General features: G+C 39.4%; 1 pseudogene; it reads right to left on the bottom strand.

The window, feature by feature from the left end:
• On the bottom strand, positions 1-18,463 carry LOC137731177 (cinnamoyl-CoA reductase-like SNL6; annotated as a pseudogene).
• Between the last annotated feature and the right edge of the window lie 1,195 nt (positions 18,464-19,658).

The raw sequence follows: 19,658 nt of genomic DNA, 5'->3' as shown, positions 1-19,658 counted from the left end.
CTACCCTTTTATAGCCATTAATGAATCACCATGAGGTTTCATTTCTTGCTTTTTATCAGTTCCATTTGCATTTTTATAAGCCAGAAGAGCGAACTTCATGCAGTACAGCATTAGAGAAAAACCTATGCACAACCAATTTCTTGGAAGGACCAGAGATTACTTTATAAAGGTATCTTGATATCTCATAGGATTCGTAATGAATTTCAACTCACAATTGAAAAGTTGTTTTAGCTGTTTCAACTCATAGATAGTTTAACCCATAATATATCTTCATACTATAATTACCAAAAGTAGTTTTCTCCAATACAAAGATACTTGCTGTAAGACTAATTAATCGATATATTAATCAAACATAAACAACCTATGTGAACTGGGTTCATAACTCTTTCGTGTAAATAAGTGTATGTTTATACTTAATATGTATAACTTCATCATAAACTACAAAATAGAATGACATATGTATTATAAAGTATTGGAACATAATGAAAATATGGGGAACAAGCATATAATGTGTGCTCATTTAAGTATTCAACAAGTCTCTTACAATTTATTTTTAAAAAAAAATGATGCAAATTGAAAGTTATTTATTTTCTGTTTAAGTGAGTCGTAACCTGAAGCAGGTCTGGGCGGGTTAGGCGAGCGCCTCAACTGGTCTAAGCACCATTTTTTAATTTTCAAATGCTTAGATATTAATCAGGATGATAGCCAGCCACCTAACATCGAGACGGAACCTAGGCAGTGCTAGACGGGAATTTTTAGAACAATACACAAAATCTACGAATAAAAAGGTAAAAATCGAAATCAAGAAAAACAGGGAATGGCAAAAGAGTAGAGACTTGATATATCCAATTGTTCATGACAATCACGGTTACATTGAAATATCCACATGTTCATGGAGGAGATAGAGAGAAGGGGAGGTGCTGGGCGATCGAGTTGACCAGGCATGGATCAGAGAGAGAGAGGTGCTGGGGTCGGGTCTGCAGTGGCAGTGGGCTTGGTGGCTGTCAGGCTGAAGATATTGAAGGTTTCGAGCTTCTTGATTTGCGTGGGTTGTTGCAGCAATTTGGTCTCGATCTGCAGTTGCAGATCTGTAACTATCACTACTGCCGAGAGAGAGAGAGAGAGAGAGAGAGAGAGAGAGAGAGAGGGACTACAACCTAGCAGCATTGAAGCTGTTGTGCGTCAACTGAAAGACGCTACCGAAGCCACAAAGAACGTCATGGAACTCCATTCAAAAAATGGTGTCGGCGAATGTGGCTTTGTGATGGATGTGGAGGTCTTCAATCCCTATCGTCTGTGAATCTTGTCGAGGGACCTTCACACCTCGCATTCACATGTGATAATTATTGCTCTTTCTGCAAACAATGCTTCAAGACGAACTTGAAGAACACTCTGTAGAGCTTCACAGCTACACTCGGCATTTCTCTCTCTAGAAAATGAGAAATTAGAGTTAGAATTTTTGGGTAACTATTTATACGGGAGGGCAATTTGGTAATCTAAGTTTTAGGATAATTTTATTTCTGTTATATAGTTATGAATGTCGTGTGCATATTCTGTGTATAATTAAAAAAAATCATATTTTAATCCCAAGATTAAGAAATCATTTCGGACAATTTTCCTTGATTTTATGCCAATTCCAACAACAAACAATATATAAATTTCTAGCTTCAAAAGAAGTAAAGAAATAGGATATTACAAAGCATACGAATAAATGTAATAATACAAAAACATGTTTTCTTAATGAATGTGCTTTTAAGTGAGCAACATGTCATGTCATACATACATACATACATACATACATATATTGATGATGTTGTTGAAGCATAGATATCGACCGTAGGATGAGACATCTTCAAAAACGCAAATGTTATTAATTTGTTGGTTCAGGTTGAAAGTGGGATCGGATCACATTCCTAACTACTCAGTACACTCTAACTGCTAATCAACACTGGGACACCAACCACCTCGCACCACATACTTTGTCAGTATGGGATGAGGATCTGTTTTAGATTCTTTTTGTGGGGATTCCGAGAATCACTTCATTGTATCCGTTTATCGTATAGCGTGCGATTAATTTTCATCAAGTATTATTTGTGTTTAATTTTAAATAAAAAATTCAAATAATTTTTTATCTTAAGATAACAGATGAACGGACACGATGAAGTGATCTCCAAAATCCTCACAAAGAGAAATCGTATAGGATCCTATTCCATTGACATGCAGGAATCATTTATGACCATTGATAAAGCAGACTTAACAAATTATTATAAGCCCCCATGACACTTAGCAGTAATTTTCATATATAAACTGTCATATATGTTCTTCTAAATCCAAATTTTCCAAAAATTATGATTACTCATTGTTCGTTCTAATTCAATAATAGGTGATCATTTAATTTTTAACTGTATTTTCTCTCTTATAATTGAATTAAATTTGAACAATAAGTGACTTTAATTTTCTTGAATCTGAGATCTAAAAAAACCGTACTCTATAAATAATATAATTTTTTTATTTCTCTAATGTGGGACTATCTCCAGACTTGGATCACATCATGAATAAGAAATCGGCCACTCACGTGGCGGCAAAATTCCTAGTGTGTCCAAGATGTGGCTGGGCATCGGGCCACCAAAGTACAAGAAAGTCTTCTTGTTTCTTAGTATTTTTGTTGCGGGTTAACCGTACGTAGAAGCATTTATAAAGGGGCGTTTTGATATAAGTGTTTGAGTTTTCAACTTTATAGATTAAACATTTGTTGGTTTTAGAGATTTAATTAAATATTTTTCCTACAAAATTGGAGTCTCATCTATCATAACTCTCATTTATTTGTACCAAAATTACAGATCTTACCATTGCCTAAATTATTCACGTCAGGAAAAAAATTGCAGAGATATTGAAACAAATTTCCTACAATCTAGCTCCTTTGATTCCCTCTAAAGATAATTATACAAAAAAAAAAAAAAAAGATTATCTACAATTTATAAAGGAATAAAATACCCTGCCATTTGATTTTTTTTTTTCCCTTTCAATGAAGAAATAAAATACCATCTAAGATATTTGTCGTAATCCATATATAAATTTTTGTAGTAATTCATATAAGAAAATAACATCGAGAATAATACAAACGTACCAATAAAAAATATATGTATGAAAACAAACCTACTAAAACCGGAAATAAACGTACTAGTAAACAAAATTGAAGAACAAAAGTAAATGTACCAATCAACGATATGTATAATATTAATCGTACCCATATGATACTAAATGGTACAAAAACAATTGTAACAAAATTGTGAAAAAACCCTATCTGACACACCCCGACCGAGATCAGGGCATGCTGGCCGTCACGTGGAAGTGACGTAACCATGTGCACAGTGCGGAAGCTAATAAATAATAATATAAGTACGAATAAAAACAAACCTAGTTATACACAAATTAAATAACATACATGTGCAAGCGTAAGTTTGAAAAACAAATTTCAGAGCACGAAAGACCTAGTGCAGTCCAGGAGAAACAACACTAAATAAACACACCCAAAGGTGGTCCTACACTGGTGATAATATGTCAGATAAGCTGGGAAAATCCTCTAGGGAGCCACCAAAAGCGCTAGCCAAACTAGAACATGGAGGGGCGCAAAACAAAAAGTGCGAGTGGGCAAAAACAAAGCTTTTCAAAAACAAAGTTCTAACCCCTCGCCGTAAAACTTGTATACTTCCTAGAAAAATAGAATATATTCATATATGTAAATCATGCTCGGAAATATGCCATGCCAAATGCCTCGAAATAAAATGCAAGTACTCAGGAAATACCAAACAACGTCATTTAATCTGTCAGCCGGAGTCACCTAACGTGACCTGTACGACTGAATCTAGAGCTTAAATCTCCAACTCACTAACTATACCTGCACACGAGTTGGAACCACCTAAAGTGGTCTGTACGACAGGACTGGGTGTATAATAAGTACGCTCAAGTGCTACGATCACGTGAAGACTGGGTGAATAATCGTGGGTCACCTGCGAGTCGGAGCCACCTAAAGTGGTCTGTACGACAGGACTGTGCACCTAACTTGGATCCAAGATGAGTGTGTGGTGCGGGAGGTGAACATCACGTGAAGGACTGTGCCCAACTCTGGGCGGGAGCACTAACACCGGGGGTGCAGGTTATGAACTCTCTATGCATCTCAAATCACTACTAAACATAAATATAAACCATAACTTACCTGACACTTACATATGCGTTCGTAGCACCAGCACACATATATATATGCAACTAATAATGCATAATTAAATGGGCAAACATAATGCATGGCATATAAACGTATAAACGTTTCATTTCACTTTTTGGGAAAAACGTAAGTATATAGGTATATACGGAAAACCAAAAGCCTACTGACTGGTATGTAGAATGGTCGTAACCCCCTTGCCTCGAGTGACCACGCTCGTCCTCAGGATAGGTCTCACGTATATGCGAAACAACTATAAATACGTTAATTTTAAAGCACAAAACCAACATTACGAAATAACTTCTCATACAATGCTCAAATGGGGTGTATGAATACACCAACATGATCTACTCAACCTCACGAACATCCCTATATTTTTAAAATAATTTTCCGACGCCGCACACCCCCCCACGCGCCGGCCAAGGCATGGCCACACGTGCCACCCACGCGCAGGCACACTGACGGCGTCAGTTAACGCTGTCAAGAATATTCCGTTAAATCTAATTGATGCCGTTAACGCCATTAGGAATATTCCGTCCAAACTGACGGAATATTTCGTCATCTTTTCCGGCCAACTCCAGCGCCGTAGCCGGCGCCGAAAAACCAAGAAATTTTCTAAACTTGATATCTCACTCGTTTTTCAACCAAATTTTACAAAATTGGTACCAAAATGAAGCTTACAACAAGAGAAACAAATCCATACCACTTTCAAGCACTAAAACCCATGGAATCTCGTCGGGAAAACACCACCAACTCTGGCCAAACCTGCAACTCACGATCCCGACGTCCAAACGAACCACCCCGAGCCTCCTAAGGACGACCTCACCAAGCTTCCTACAAGCTTGAAATTCCCAAAAACACAAGAATTAACGTGTGCATGAACAGTGACCAAATCGGGGGATCCCAAGTTTGACGTGAAAATGAAGGTATCCTTACCTGAAATGGGTATGGTTGAACTCCTAAGGACCTCACGAGCACGAATATGTAGTTTGTTTCCTCGATCCGTGACAATTTCAAGGGTTTGTGGTGTTGTCCGTATGAAAATGATAGGAAAGGGAGAGAAAGAGAGTCTCGGGACAGGGTAGAGAGAGAGAGAAATGAGTGTGGGTATGTGTGTGGTCCAAATCAACCAATCAAAACTCAAAAATGACCACACAACGAAACAACCATACTAGGGGCAAAACCGTCATTTCACCCCTACGGTACGAAAAGTCCAGGACGGGCTGTCACACTATCAATCAACGAGAACAAAACTAAATGTACAGGAAGCTAAAACTAAATGCATCAAAAGCTAAAACAAAACGTACCAAAAGCTAAAACTAAATGTACCAATCAACGATATGTACACCCAAAAATTAAAATAAACGTACCAATCAATACAAAACCAATATATGATAACCAACAATAAACGTACCATTATCACTAATCAACAATATGAACAAATTCAAATGTATACAAAATAATTATCTAACAAAAAGTATACTAAATAATAAACAAACAAAAAAAAATCTAAGCGTCCATCATTTCAATTATTTTTTCAATTTTAGGATAAAAAAATGTTTTGAACGAAACCAAAAATTAAAAGAGATAATTGGATAAATATGTTGAGCGAAAAAACCAAAATTATTTCCTAAAAAAGAGTACACAACTCCTAAAATACATGAATAAAAAAATGGCCGGATAAAAAAAAAATTATCTCAGCTAATTAAAAGGACAAATTTAGAAATCAATATGTAAGATTTTAATTAAAAAAATACAATTATTATTTTTAATTTAAAAAATAAAAAATACTGATGTGGCCTAATGTACCAAAGCGCATTGATCAAAATTCTAAAAGGCATTAATGTTTAATAAAAGAAATTCAAAATTTAAGCGTTTAAATCTAATTAACTCGTTTATAAACGACTAGGATTCTCTCATCTCGTATTTTCTCCTTGCATCTCCTCCTCTTACATTCTCTTATTTTGTCTTTTTCTTGCTATAAAAAATTAATATAAGATGTTGACATGGTCTAATCGTGACCGTTCAAATAAGAAGGGAGGGAAGGGGAGGAAAAAAAAGAGGGGAGAGAATCCTACTCCTTTATAAACACATACATTTGACTAAATGACTGAACCTTTGTATAATTTCTTTTGTTGGAATGGACTAAATTTTGAGCTGAAAATACAAAGATATAATATTTACCTTGAAACTATGACAGAAATTGACATCGGTCCAGTGTCGTTCATCCAAATCCAAATCAAGAGTTGTCGATTTGCGATCGTTTCGCCAAAGGACAGCAGTGGCGGAAGATGTAAACACGACTTTGTCTATTGTTTCAGTTCTTGCACAGGCTTCTAGTACGTTGTGTGCTGCTCGAACCTCTACTTCTGTCATGTGTTCCTACATAAAACATTTATATATAAAAACTAATGGGAATTTAACTATTATTTGATACTAAATTTAATTTTCACAACTGTTTAATTTTTTTTTTATTTCCATAACTGTTTCAATTCTACGTGGTATATTAAAAAAGATTCTTATAATAAAAAATAAAATAAAAAAACTATCCTCCTGCGAACTTTCAATAATTTGACCCAAACATTCAAAACCTGAGAAAACAATCTATGTATGTAAGATGCCAAATTTTTTACCTGTACTTATGGAATAATAATTTAAGAGGCTGATCGACTATGTTACATCGATCTAGTTATTTCTATTGATTTCAAATCCAGTGGTTTTTCATTTTTTTGTAGTTTTTTTTTTCCTTTCATGGATCCAATAAAAAACACTAGCATATGCCTACATATTTTGTGTGTCAATATTTTTTATTTTTGTTTTTAAAATGGGAAGGAGAGAGGCAGAGAGAATGTGGGAGTGGGGGTGGGAATAAAGGTTTTTGTTTTTTTTTTTTAATTTTTTTTAGCATTGGATATATGTTAAAATCATATGTAGGTGAAGTTTCAATATAAAACATTAGAATTGGTTTGTAAAATTACATTATTGCCTATCATAATTTTTTTTTTTTGGTGATAGGAGACTACTCAGTCTTTTCACTCTCTTTGAGTTGACAAAAAGGAGTATATTAATTGGTAGTTTAGATACTACCAAGTTCCCTCCACCTCCTTATACTGTTGATATTAAAATTAAAAAATAAAAACTAAAAAAAAAAGATAAGTTTTTTAAGAGAAGGATGTGTTTCTATAGAATAGTTGGTGTGACATCCCGTCCCGGGAGTATTAAATCGTATTAGTGAAATGACTTTTCTACCCCTAGTTCGTCTCGTTAGGTTTTGGTTGTTTTGTGTGGTGTTGGCAAGTGTAGGGCCACACACACACTGTCTCACTCCCCCTCACCCTCTGTCTTTTCCCTGTCTCTCTCTCTCCCCCGAGCTTCATTTCTCTTCTCATCCACCATTAACGTATGGACACACACCAAGAACCCTCAAACCTTTGCAAATCGAGGGAACCAACTATACCATTGAACTCGTGAGGTCGAGGCGAGCACAGCCATACCATTTTCAGGTGAGAAATCCTTGGTTTTCACGTCGATTCGACAATGTTCGATTCGAGTACTGTTCATGCAAAGTTTATTCATTGAGTTTTTGGGATTTCTAAGCTCGTAGGTGTCTTAGTGGGGTCCTAAGGAGCATCGGAGTAGCTCGTTGGACGAAATTGGACGTCGGAATCGTGGGTTTCGAAGTTGGCCATTTTTTGAGGTTGAAGACAGGTACGATCGCTTAGTTTTTAGCCTTTAAAAGTAGTATATCGTGATTCTACATGTCCTAAGTGTCATTTTGGTGCAAAAATCTTGGAAAATGGTTAAGAAATGAACGAGAAAACAAGGTTCGAAGTTTTTCCAGTTTTCCGGCGCCGGCGACGGCACCGGAGACTGAACGGAGAAGGTGACGGAATATTCCGTCAATTCTGACAGAATATTCCTGACGCCGTTAACGGAATCTGTCAGTTTTGACAGAATATTCCGAACGACGTCAGTTGACGCCGTCAGTGTGCGCCACACGTGCCTGCGCGTGGGGGCGCGTGCGGCGGAGGAAATTTTTTCTAAAAATATGATTGTGATCCTGAGGTTGTGTAGAGCATGTTGATATATTCATTTGTCCATTTTGAGCAATGTATGATAAGTTATTACGAGAAGTTGGTTATGTGCTTTAAAGTTAACGTTTTTATAGTTATTTCGCATATAGGTGACACGTACCCCGAGGACGAGCGTTCGCACTCGAGGCAGGGGGGCTACGACCCTTCCACATACCAGTGAGTGGGCTTTTGTTTTCCGTATATACCTATATACATTTATATTCCCAGAAATTGTTTGAAAAGGGGTTATTTACGTTATGCCATGCACTTTATTATTATCGTTTATGCATAATTGCATGCATTAGTAGTGGCTTGCATATACATATGCATATTGGGTGCTGTGGACGCACAGGTAAGTGCCAGGTAAGTGGTATTCATATTTACATTCATCAGTAGTTTGAGATGCTTAGAGAGCTCATAACCTGCACCCCCGGTGTTAGTGTTCCCGCCCTGAGTAGGGCACAGTCCTTCACGTGATGTTCACCTCCTGCACCACACGCTCAGCTTGGATCCAAGTTAGGTGCACAGTCCTGTCGTACAGACCACTTTAGGTGGTTCCGACTCGTAGATGACCCGCGATCAGTCGCACAGCCTTCACGTGATCGTAGCACTAGAGCGTATATATGTATTACACCCAGGCCTGTCGTACAGACCACTTTAGGTGGTTCCGATGTTGCTCAGTTGGGGGAAGTTATTGCTACAGTCCTTCAGTCAGTTATGCGCCCTCCCCAGAGGACTCCTCTGGAGACTATGTACAATCTGAAGTTGGATAAGTTCAAGGGTAGTGAGGGGCATGAGGGCGCCGAGCGCTGGTTGGAACACATAGAGAAGACTTTCCGTGTGCTGCATAATCAGAGGAACTTGCCTAAGGAGAGGTGGGTCGAAATGACCTCATGGTTTCTGGATACGGATTCGGCAGCTTGGTGGGAGCAGGAGCTTCGTAGGTTGACTCCAGATCAGAGGACTGATTGGAATGTTTTTACGGATTTGTTCAAGAGGAGATATGTGCCCCCTGAGTACATTGATAGAAAGAAACAGGAGTTCACCGAGCTGAAACAGCGGAAGATGACGGCGAATGAGTACTACCGCAAGTTTACTGATCTGTCCCGCTACCATCCTGATGTTAATGGTAATCCAACAGAGATGCTTAATCTTTTTCGTTTGGGCACCAGGAAGAGGTGGCGTTCTATGGCGACTACCACACACTGTGAGACTTACCAGGACTTCTATGAGATACTGTTGAGGATCGAGGACTCTGAGAATATGTCGAGCGACACTGATGAAGAAAAGGACGGCAATCAGAAGAATGATGACAAAGGTAAAGGTCAGGCATCGCTCGGGCCCCGTCAGACTCAGAACTTCAAGAGAGGTGGAGCTAGTTCTAGTTCTTCGAGTGGTGGCTTCAGTGCCACTGGGCAGGGTCGTGGAGGTAGATTTTCTGGTGGCGCTAGAGGCCAGAGGCAGGGCGATGGTGGGCGATGCAAAGCCCCAGTTTGCCGTAGGTGTAACAACCGGCATTTCGGCGAGTGTAGACGTGGTAGCAGTGGTTGCTTCAGGTGTGGACAGTTGGGACATAGAGCGGCGAATTGTCCCCAGGGTCAGCAGCAACAGAAACCGCAGCAGACCTTTATGCCACCACCTGCACCACTCTAGCAAATCCAGGGTCCAAGTAGCTACGGCCAGGCGGGTCGAGGTGGTGCTTACCATTATCAGGGTGATGCTGTCCCTTACGCTCTGGGGCAGTATCAGTACCCCCAGGATCCCTATTCCCAGGGTGGCTATCCCCAGTTTTCGGGCGGCTATATGCCGTATCCTCCAGCGCTAGTAGGTGGTTCTCAGTGGTATCAGGGAGGATAGTATCAGCAGGGTGAGATTGCCACTAGTAGTGCAGGGTCCTCGAGACAGTCGGGTCAGCCCAGTCAGGGGCGTGGTGCTCAGGGACGCGGTGTTCAGGCGAGCAGAGGCCGCGGCGGACATCAGCAGGGACAGGGGCGTCTTCACAATATTTCTCTACAGGATGCCCAGAACAACCCAGACTTGATTATGGGTACGTTGAACATTCTTGGTTGTTTTGCTAGAGTCTTAATTGATTGTGGAGCTACACATTCCGTAATTTCTCATACATTTGCTCAAGTGACGCAACCTCGCCCCACACCTCTAGGGTACGATTTAGAGTTCGCTATGCCTAGAGGAGAAAGATGTGATGTAGATTGTGTGTACCCAGGGTGTCCAGTGATCGTAGAGGGTGTTGCTTTGTCAGTCGATCTTATCATGTTAGATATTGTGGATTTTGATGTGATTCTGGGCACGGATTGGTTGCATTTCTATCGTGCTAACATTGACTATTATGGGAAAGTAGTTACATTTCACTGACCTGGACTACTTGTGGTTACGTTTGTGGGTGAGCAGAGTGGGGTGAGACACGGCGTTATTTCGGCGCTGCGAGCAAAAAAGTTGTTATCTAAGGGTTGTCAGGGGTATCTAGCTCATGTGGTGTTAGATGAGGCTGTTCCTAACAGAGTTGAGGATGTGAGAGTGGTCAGACACTTTCTTGATGTATTTCCCGAGGATTTACCTGGTCTACCCCCAGATCGAGACGTGGAGTTCACTATTGAATTGCTCCCAGGTACTAATCCTATTTCTTTAACTCCTTATCGTATGGCTCCCGCGGAGTTGAGGGAATTGAAGGTTCAATTACAGGAGTTAGTGGATAAGGGATTTATTCAGCCTAGTACTTCGCCTTGGGGCGCTCCAGTTTTGTTTGTGAGGAAGAAAGATGGAACTCTAAGGCTGTGCATCGACTACAGGCAATTGAATCGGGTGACGATTAAGAACCGTTATCCATTGCCTCGTATAGATGATTTGTTCGATCAGCTGAGAGGTGCTTGTGTGTTCTCTAAGATAGACTTGAGGTCTGGTTACTATCAGCTGAAGATCAGTAGGGATGACGTCCCTAAGACGGCGTTCAGGACTCGTTATGGTCATTACGAGTTTCTGGTTATGCTATTTAGGTTGACGAATGCACCAGCCGCCTTCATGGATTTGATGAACCGGGTGTTCCAGCCTTACTTGGATAGATTTGTTATTGTCTTCATTGACGATATTCTGGTGTATTCTAAGTCGAAAGCGGAGCATGTTCTACATCTTACTTTGGTGCTAAAAAGGTTGAGGGAACACCAATTGTATGCTAAATTTAGTAAGTGCCAGTTCTGGTTAGATCAAGTTGCGTTCTTGGGGCACATCATTTCTGCTCAGGGTATTTTGGTGGACCATCAGAAGGTTGCAGCTGTGGAGAGTTGGGAGCAACCACGAACCGTCACCGAGGTGAGAAGTTTCCTTGGCTTGGCGGGGTATTATCGGAGATTCGTTAAGGATTTTTCGGTGATTGCCTTGCCACCGACGAGATTAACGAGGAATGATGTTAAATTTGAGTGGGATGATAGGTGTGAACAGAGTTTCCAGCAGTTGAAGCATTGTCTCACTCATGCACCTGTTTTGGCACTCCCAGACGATAGTGGTGATTTCGAGGTTTATAGCGATGCTTCCTTGAATGGTCTGGAATGTGTATTGATGCAGCATGGTAGGGTGATTGCTTATACTTCGCGGCAGTTGAAACCTCATGAGTTGAATTACCCTACACATGATTTGGAGTTGGCTGCTATCATCTTTGCGTTGAAGTTGTGGAGACACTATCTTTACGAAGAGAAGTGCAGGATCTTTACAGATCACAAGAGTCTCCAATATCTTTTTACTCAGAAGGAACTTAATCTTCGTCAGCGGAGGTGGTTGGAGTTGCTCAGCGATTACGACTGCACGATTGATTATCATCCTGGTCGTGCAAACGTAGTGGCTGATGCACTTAGCAGGAAGTCACAGGGCCGTATTAATGCGTTGCACGCGAGTCGTGTTCCTCTTTTAGTGGACTTGCGTGCTACGGGAGTAAGGTTAGAAGCCGAAGATCGAGAAGTGGCGTTACTTGCTAATTTCCAAGTTAGGTCGATACTTGTTGATCGGGTGCTTGAAACTCAGGTAGCTGATCAGGAGACTCAAGAACTTATTCAAGCTCGAGAGCAAGGAAGGGGGCGAGACCTCAGAGTTCGTGATTCGGATGGCATGTTGATGCTAAAGGGTAGAATGTTCGTGCCTAATAGTGTGGAGTTGAAGAAAGAAATTCTCGATGAAGCACATATCTCGGCTTACGCCATGCATCCAGGAGCTACCAAAATGTATCATACCATTCGACCATTTTATTATTGGCCGGGTATGAAGAGGGAGATAGTCGAGTATGTGAGCAGGTGTGCTGTTTGTCAGCAGGTTAAAGCAGAGAGGAAGAAGCCGTTTGGGTTGTTGCAGCCGCTTCCCGTTCCAGAGTGGAAATGGGAAAATATCACTATGGATTTTGTGTACAAGTTGCCGCGTACACAAAATGGCTTTGACGGCATTTGGGTGATCATTGATCGGCTCACTAAGTCGGCTCATTTTATTCCTGTAAGAGAAAAGTATTCTTTGAGCCGTTTAGTGGAGTTGTTTATCTCGAAGGTGGTGAAGTATCATGGTGTCCCAGTGAGTATTGTCTCGGATCATGATCCACGATTCACATCGAAGTTTTGGGTGGCTTTTCAGGAAGCTTTGGGCACGAGATTACTTTACAGTATGGCGTATCATCCACAGACAGACGGTCAGTCAGAGAGAACTATTCAGACTTTGGAGGATATGCTGCGAGCTTCGGTGTTGCAGTTTGGTGATGCTTGGCACCAGCGGTTAGATTTGATGGAATTTGCTTACAACAACAGTTTTCATTCGAGCATTGGTATGGCGCCATTTGAGGCCTTGTATGGCAGAGCTTGTCGTGCACCGTTGTGTTGGTCAGAGTTTGGAGAAAGAGTTCTAGTGGGTCCGGAGATTGTTGAGGAGACTACTCAGAATGTTCGGGTGATTAAGTCTAACCTGAAAGCAGCCCAGGACAGGCAGAAGAGTTTAGCGGATCGGCATGCTACGGATAGAGTGTATGAAATCGAAGATTGGGTATTTTTGAAGCTTTCACCGTGGAGAGGTGTTGTGCGATTCGGAAAGAAGGGGAAGTTGAGCCCCAGGTACATCGGACCATACATGGTCACAGAACGGGTTGGTGAGGTAGCTTACAGGTTGGAGTTGCCTCCGGAGTTGGCTAGAGTGCATAATGTTTTTCACGTGTCTATGCTCCGACACTATGTTGCTGATCCATCTCACGTGATACCTCCTCAACCGTTAGAGATTAACCCAGATTTGACGTATGACGAGGAACCGGTGACGATCATTGATTGGAAAGAGAAGGTTCTGAGGAACAAGACGGTGAATTTAGTGAAAGTTCTGTGGAGGAATCATTCAGTCGAGGAAGCTACGTGGGAGACAGAAGATCGGATGAGGGATTTGTATCCTCGATTGTTCTTTGACCACTAGGGGTTATACTTGGTTGTTTTGAATTTCGGGACGAAATTCTATTAAGGTGGAAAGGTTGTGACATCCCGTCCCGGGAGTATTAAATCGTACTAGTGAAATGACTTTTCTACCCCTAGTTCGTCTCGTTAGGTTTTGGTTGTTTTGTGTGGTGTTGGCAAGTGTAGGGCCACACACACACACACATTGTCTCACTCCCCCTCACCCTCTGTCTTTTCCCTGTCTTTTTCTCTCCCCCGAGCTTCCTTTCTCTTCTCATCCACCATTAACGTACAGACACACACCAAGAACCCTCAAACCTTTGCAGATCGAGGGAACCAACTATACCATTGAACTCGTGAGGTCGAGGCGAGCACAGCCATACCATTTTCAGGTGAGAAATCCTTGGTTTTCACGTCGATTCGACAATGTCTGATTCGAGTACTGTTCATGCAAAGTTTATTCATTGAGTTTTTGGGATTTCTAAGCTCGTAGGTGTCTTAGTGCGGTCTTAAGGAGCATCGGAGTAGCTCGTTGGACGAAATTGGACGTCGAAATCGTGGGTTTCGAAGTTGGCCAGTTTTTGAGGTTGAAGACAGGTACGATCGCGTAGTTTTTAGCCTTTAAAAGTAGTATATCGTGATTCTACATGTCCTAAGTGTCATTTTGGTGCAAAAATCTTGGAAAATGGTTGAGAAATGAACGAGAAAACAAGGTTCGAAGTTTTTCCAGTTTTCCGGCGACGGCGACGGCACCGGAGACTGAACGGAGAAGGTGACGGAATATTCCGTCAATTCTGACAGAATATTCCTGACGCCGTTAACGGAATCTGTCAGTTTTGACAGAATATTCCTAATGGCGTCAGTTGACGTCGTCAGTGTGCGCCACACGTGCCTGCGCGTGGCCGGCGCGTGTGGCCGTGCCTTGGCCGGCGCGTGGGGGCGCGTGCGGCGGAGGAAATTTTTTCTAAAAATATGGTTGTGATCCTGAGGTTGTGTAGAGCACGTTGATATATTCATTTGTCCATTTTGAGCAATGTATGAGCAGTTATTACGAGAAGTTGGTTATGTGCTTTAAAGTTAACGTTTTTATAGTTATTTCGCATATAGGTGACACGTACCCCGAGGACGAGCGTTCACACTCGAGGCAAGGGGCTACGACCCTTCCACATACCAGTGAGTGGGCTTTTGTTTTCCGTATATACCTATATACATTTATATTCCCAGAAATTGTTTGAAAATGGGTTATTTACGTTATGCCATGCACTTTATTATTATTGTTTATGCATAATTGCATGCATTAGTAGTGGCTTGCATATACATATGCATATTGGGTGTTGTGGACGCACAGGTAAGTGCCAGGTAAGTGGTATTCATATTTACATTCAGCAGTAGTTTGAGATGCTTAGAGAGCTCATAACCTGCACCCCCAGTGTTAGTGCTCCCGCCCTGAGTAGGGCACAGTCCTTCACGTGATGTTCATCTCCCGCACCACACGCTCAGCTTAGATCCAAGTTAGGTGCACAGTCCTGTCGTACAGACCACTTTAGGTGGTTCCGACTCGTAGGTGACCCGCGATCAGTCGCACAGCCTTCACGTGATCGTAGCACTAGAGCGTATATATGTATTACACCCAGGCCTGTCGTACAGACCACTTTAGGTTGTTCCGACTCGTGGGCAGGTTTAGTTATTGAGTTTGAGATTTGAGCTCTATATGCAGCCGTACAGGTCACGTTAGGTGACTCCGGCTGCCAGATTACATGTTATTGACATACTTTATACCTGAACACTTGCATTGTATTATGAGATTTCCGACATGTCATATATTGAGCATGATTGGCATACCCTTGAGCATGTTTGGCATATCTATACATAGATATATATATATATATATATATATATATATTTATTTCTGGGAAGTATACAGGTTTTATGGCGAGGGGTTAGAATGTATTTTGCTAAATGGTTTTCAAAATGCTTTGTTTTTGCCCACTCACGCTTTTGTTTTGCGCCCCTCCAGGTTCTAGTCGTTTAGCAGTTCGGTGGTATTCCCAGAGGATTCTCCTGGCTTTCTGACAGATACTCACCAGCGTAGGGTCACCTTTGGGTGTACTTTTGTCGCAACTTTCTTTTGGACTGCTGTAGACCTGCTCTGAAATTGTCTTTCACTTACGCTAGCACTTATTTAGTACTCTGTATGCTAGTTTTTAATTATTCGTACTGTTATATTATTACTTTATTAGCTTCCGCACGTGCACATGGCTACGTCACCTTAGTGTGACGACCAGCACGCTCCGATCTCGATCGGGGTGTGTCAATTGGGACCCAACTTAGGTTTTAATAATTTAGATGTTATCTCTACTAATTAATAAAACCCTCTTTGTCAACCAAAAGATGGTGAAAAAACAAATTAGTCTTCTATCACACAAAAAAAATGATGGGCAATAATGTAGTTTCAGATATCCAAATTTTACTGTTTTTTATTGAAGTCTCACCTACAAATGATGTTAAAATACATCTAATATTAAAAAAATAAATAAATAAAACCAAAAACAAAAACCTCCCACTCCCTCAACGTTTTCTCTCTCTCCCTCTCTCCTTCTCATTTTTTTAAAAAAATGTGTTCATGCACGCAAAATGTGTAGGCAAATGCTAATGTTAATGTATTGATTGGTATTTAGATGATTGGTAAATTAGTTTATCATTTAAAAAAAAAAAAATATATATATATATATATACACATATATATATATACACACACAAAATATAGAAAAGCAAATGATATCTCATTTCCAAACTTCTTTCTTGCCAAAAAAAAAATTACTTCTCCTGTCACTTCCATACATTACGTTATCATTTTTTTTGGGACAAAGTGACAACTTCATTAGGCAATTACGTGATCATCTTAAGATGTCTAGACTGCATAATAATTTGTTTTAGACTGTTGATAATAGCTCTTTTTATTTATTCTTTTCTAGTATATTTTTTTGGTTATGAGAAAAGGGTTTAAAACACAAAATGAATTGAGACTGTTGATAATATTTTAGTCTTTTTTTTTTTTTGTTATGTTGATAATAACACAAAATGAATTGAGAAAATCAGCAAATTAAACACATAATTTCTAGTGAATGTTATTAACAGAAGGGTTCGTTTACTAACGTTTCAGCTTTTAGTTCTATTGAGAGAAAAAAAGACCGAAATAATTTCGTAATTGTTTTGAGTTTTCAGTAAAATATTGAAACTTCACAAAAGTATTTTTTAATAGTTTTGAACCTCTTAAATTATTGTAATAGCTTGAAACTCTTCCTTACCCTTAAGGTTTATTATATAAAATGGTCCATGAGAATTGCATGATTAATAGAAATGGTGTCTGAGATTGAAAATCAATAGAAATGGTCCATGAGATTGTCCAACATCCATGATTTTGGTCATTCCGTTAAAAACAATTTTGGGCAATTTTCAAAGCTTTGCAACTAAATCGTTTCTTAACCAAATTCGACCCATAATATATCAAAATGAAGATAGGAAAGTGTATAATAAGATTATACCTATTTGGAAGCCCAATGGTTCCCGGAGATGGCTGGAAAATAGCCTAAAAGGTGACTGGTCCGCCGGAAAACTGGAAAACTCGCCGGAAACTGGGTAAACTTTAAACGTTCATAACTTCTTCAATACTCAACCAAATCGAGTGATTCAAAAATGAAAATAATAATTCTCGACGAGACAAAGAAATGGTACATTTTTAGAAGGCTAACTCGCCTTGGTTTGGTCGGACAACTGCTCGAAAGTGGCTAATCATTTTCCAATTAGCCACTTTCGAGCAGTTTTTCGGACAAACCAAGATGAGTTAGCAGTAAAGAAATATATCATTCTCTTTGTATTGTCGAGAAGTATGATTTTAGTTTTTGAATCACTCAATTTGGTTGAGTATTGAAGAAGTTATGAACGTTTAAAGTTTACCCAGTTTTCCGGCGGACCAGTCACCTTTTAGGCTATTTTCCGGCCATCTCCGGGAACCATTGGGCTTCCAAATAGGTATAATCTTATTATACATTTTCCTATCTTCATTTTGATATATTATGGGTCGAATTTGGTTAAAAAACGATTTAGTTGCAAAGCTTTGAAAATTGCCCAAAATCGTTTTTAACGGAAGGACTAAAATCATGGATGTTGGACAATCTCATGGACCATTTCTATTGATTTTCAATCTCAGAAACCATTTCTATTGATCATACAAATATGAGGGACCATTTTGTATAATAACCCTACCCTTAACAAACAAAAAGCAGTTATTAAACAACAAATTTTCATAGAAAATACGAAAACTAAAATATTATTAAGGAAGTCAATTAGGGAGAAAGAAGGTACGTACATCATAGTCTGGTTGATCTTGTGGAGGCTCAAATGAATAAAACAAACCAGAACGGCCTTTGAGAGCGTCAAGAATGCTCCGGTAGTCGAACGGATCAAGATTGAAAACTTTGAGCTTCTTTTTGTCAAAGGAAATCCCACCCAACTGCGATTCCCCTAGTTAATCAACACACCCCCCAGAACAATATTGTTAATTAATCATAATAATTCAGAATTAAAGATAATTAAAAAACTTCATTAAGTTACCCACCATGTTTTTGAAGGGCAGCATGGACTGTGTAACCCTTTTGCAGCTAGCGCTCAGTGAGGCTAGTGCCTAAGTGGCCTGATGCATCCATTACACATACAGCTCTGTTCGAAGAGTCTGATGCTGCTGTTGGTGCCATTTTTGTGTCTCTGTCTCTGTGAGAGAGAGAGAGAGAAAGGCTTTTTGGGTCTAAAAGTCCGAGCTGTCAATATTAGGGAGGTTGCAGGTTCTGGTAGAAAGAGAGGGATGAGGTTTGTTTATATAGGTTAATGCTAGAGATGTCAATTATTAGGTTAAATTTTGTATTCAATACAACAAACTGGTGGTATTCATCTTTACTTAAAAGTGAGAGATTTTATGTTCAAATATTGTATATGGCGAATTCAATATCAATTTAAGTTGCCCATTGTGTGGTTTAGCCGCACTCCACCTTATCTTTAGTGTAGATATACAATATCATATGTTAAAAAAAAAAATTAGCAATTGAATACATATAATACTTTAAAATCATGATTGAATATATCCAGATTTTTACAGAGTGTTATGAACTCTTTCAAAATTTTAATTAATACATTGAATTTTCATGAATTCGTTTTAAATCTTGACTGAACACCTTGAATTTGCAAATGATTTTAAAATTCTTTAAACTCATAATTGAATACTATAAGCTCTTCAATCTTCACTTTATCATTTATCATATTAATTTGCAGGAGCAAGGTTGAGCCAAAATTATCTACAAGTCAAATTGCAATATAATGAGTGTCTTCGTTTGTTGTACAATATTTCTTGTTGCTTAAGTTTTATTTTAATACAATGATATATTTATACAAGTGAGGAATTTGAGCTAAAACACATAATACATCAGTGATAGTAATTTGGTTTGAATTGACAAAAATAAACATAAGATCTCTCAATTACAAATAATAATAAAAAATCAGTAGATAGCAATGCTAAGTGGCTAGTGTCTTAAGCTTTTAGAATCAGATAATTGTCCAACAATTTATACACTAGTTATATCCAGAAAAATTTACTATCCATAATGATTTTATTATAGGGCTTTGTTGTTTTTGGGATCTGGAGTACGTTGTGAGGATTTTTAAATTGTTTGTGCGAATTTTGCCTACTATAGCTTTTAAGTGTTGTTACTTTTATTTATTGGATAAGTATAGTATGCCATGTCATTGTCACTACATGTGCAAAACATGTGCACATGTAGCTTATCTCATAAGTCTCAATAGAATAGTATAAATAGCCTTTCCCTTATATACTTTGGAGGTTCTTCATTTGTAAACAGAAGAAACAGTTAAGAAATATCTTGGGATATTCTTTTTCTT

The sequence above is a fragment of the Pyrus communis genome, chromosome 16, assembly GCF_041283825.1.
Source record: "Pyrus communis isolate YQ-2024b chromosome 16, ASM4128382v1, whole genome shotgun sequence".
NCBI classification, from domain to species: Eukaryota; Viridiplantae; Streptophyta; class Magnoliopsida; order Rosales; family Rosaceae; genus Pyrus; species Pyrus communis.
The sequence above is the reverse complement of the archived record's forward strand: the minus strand, read 5'-3'. Positions and strand labels throughout refer to the sequence as shown.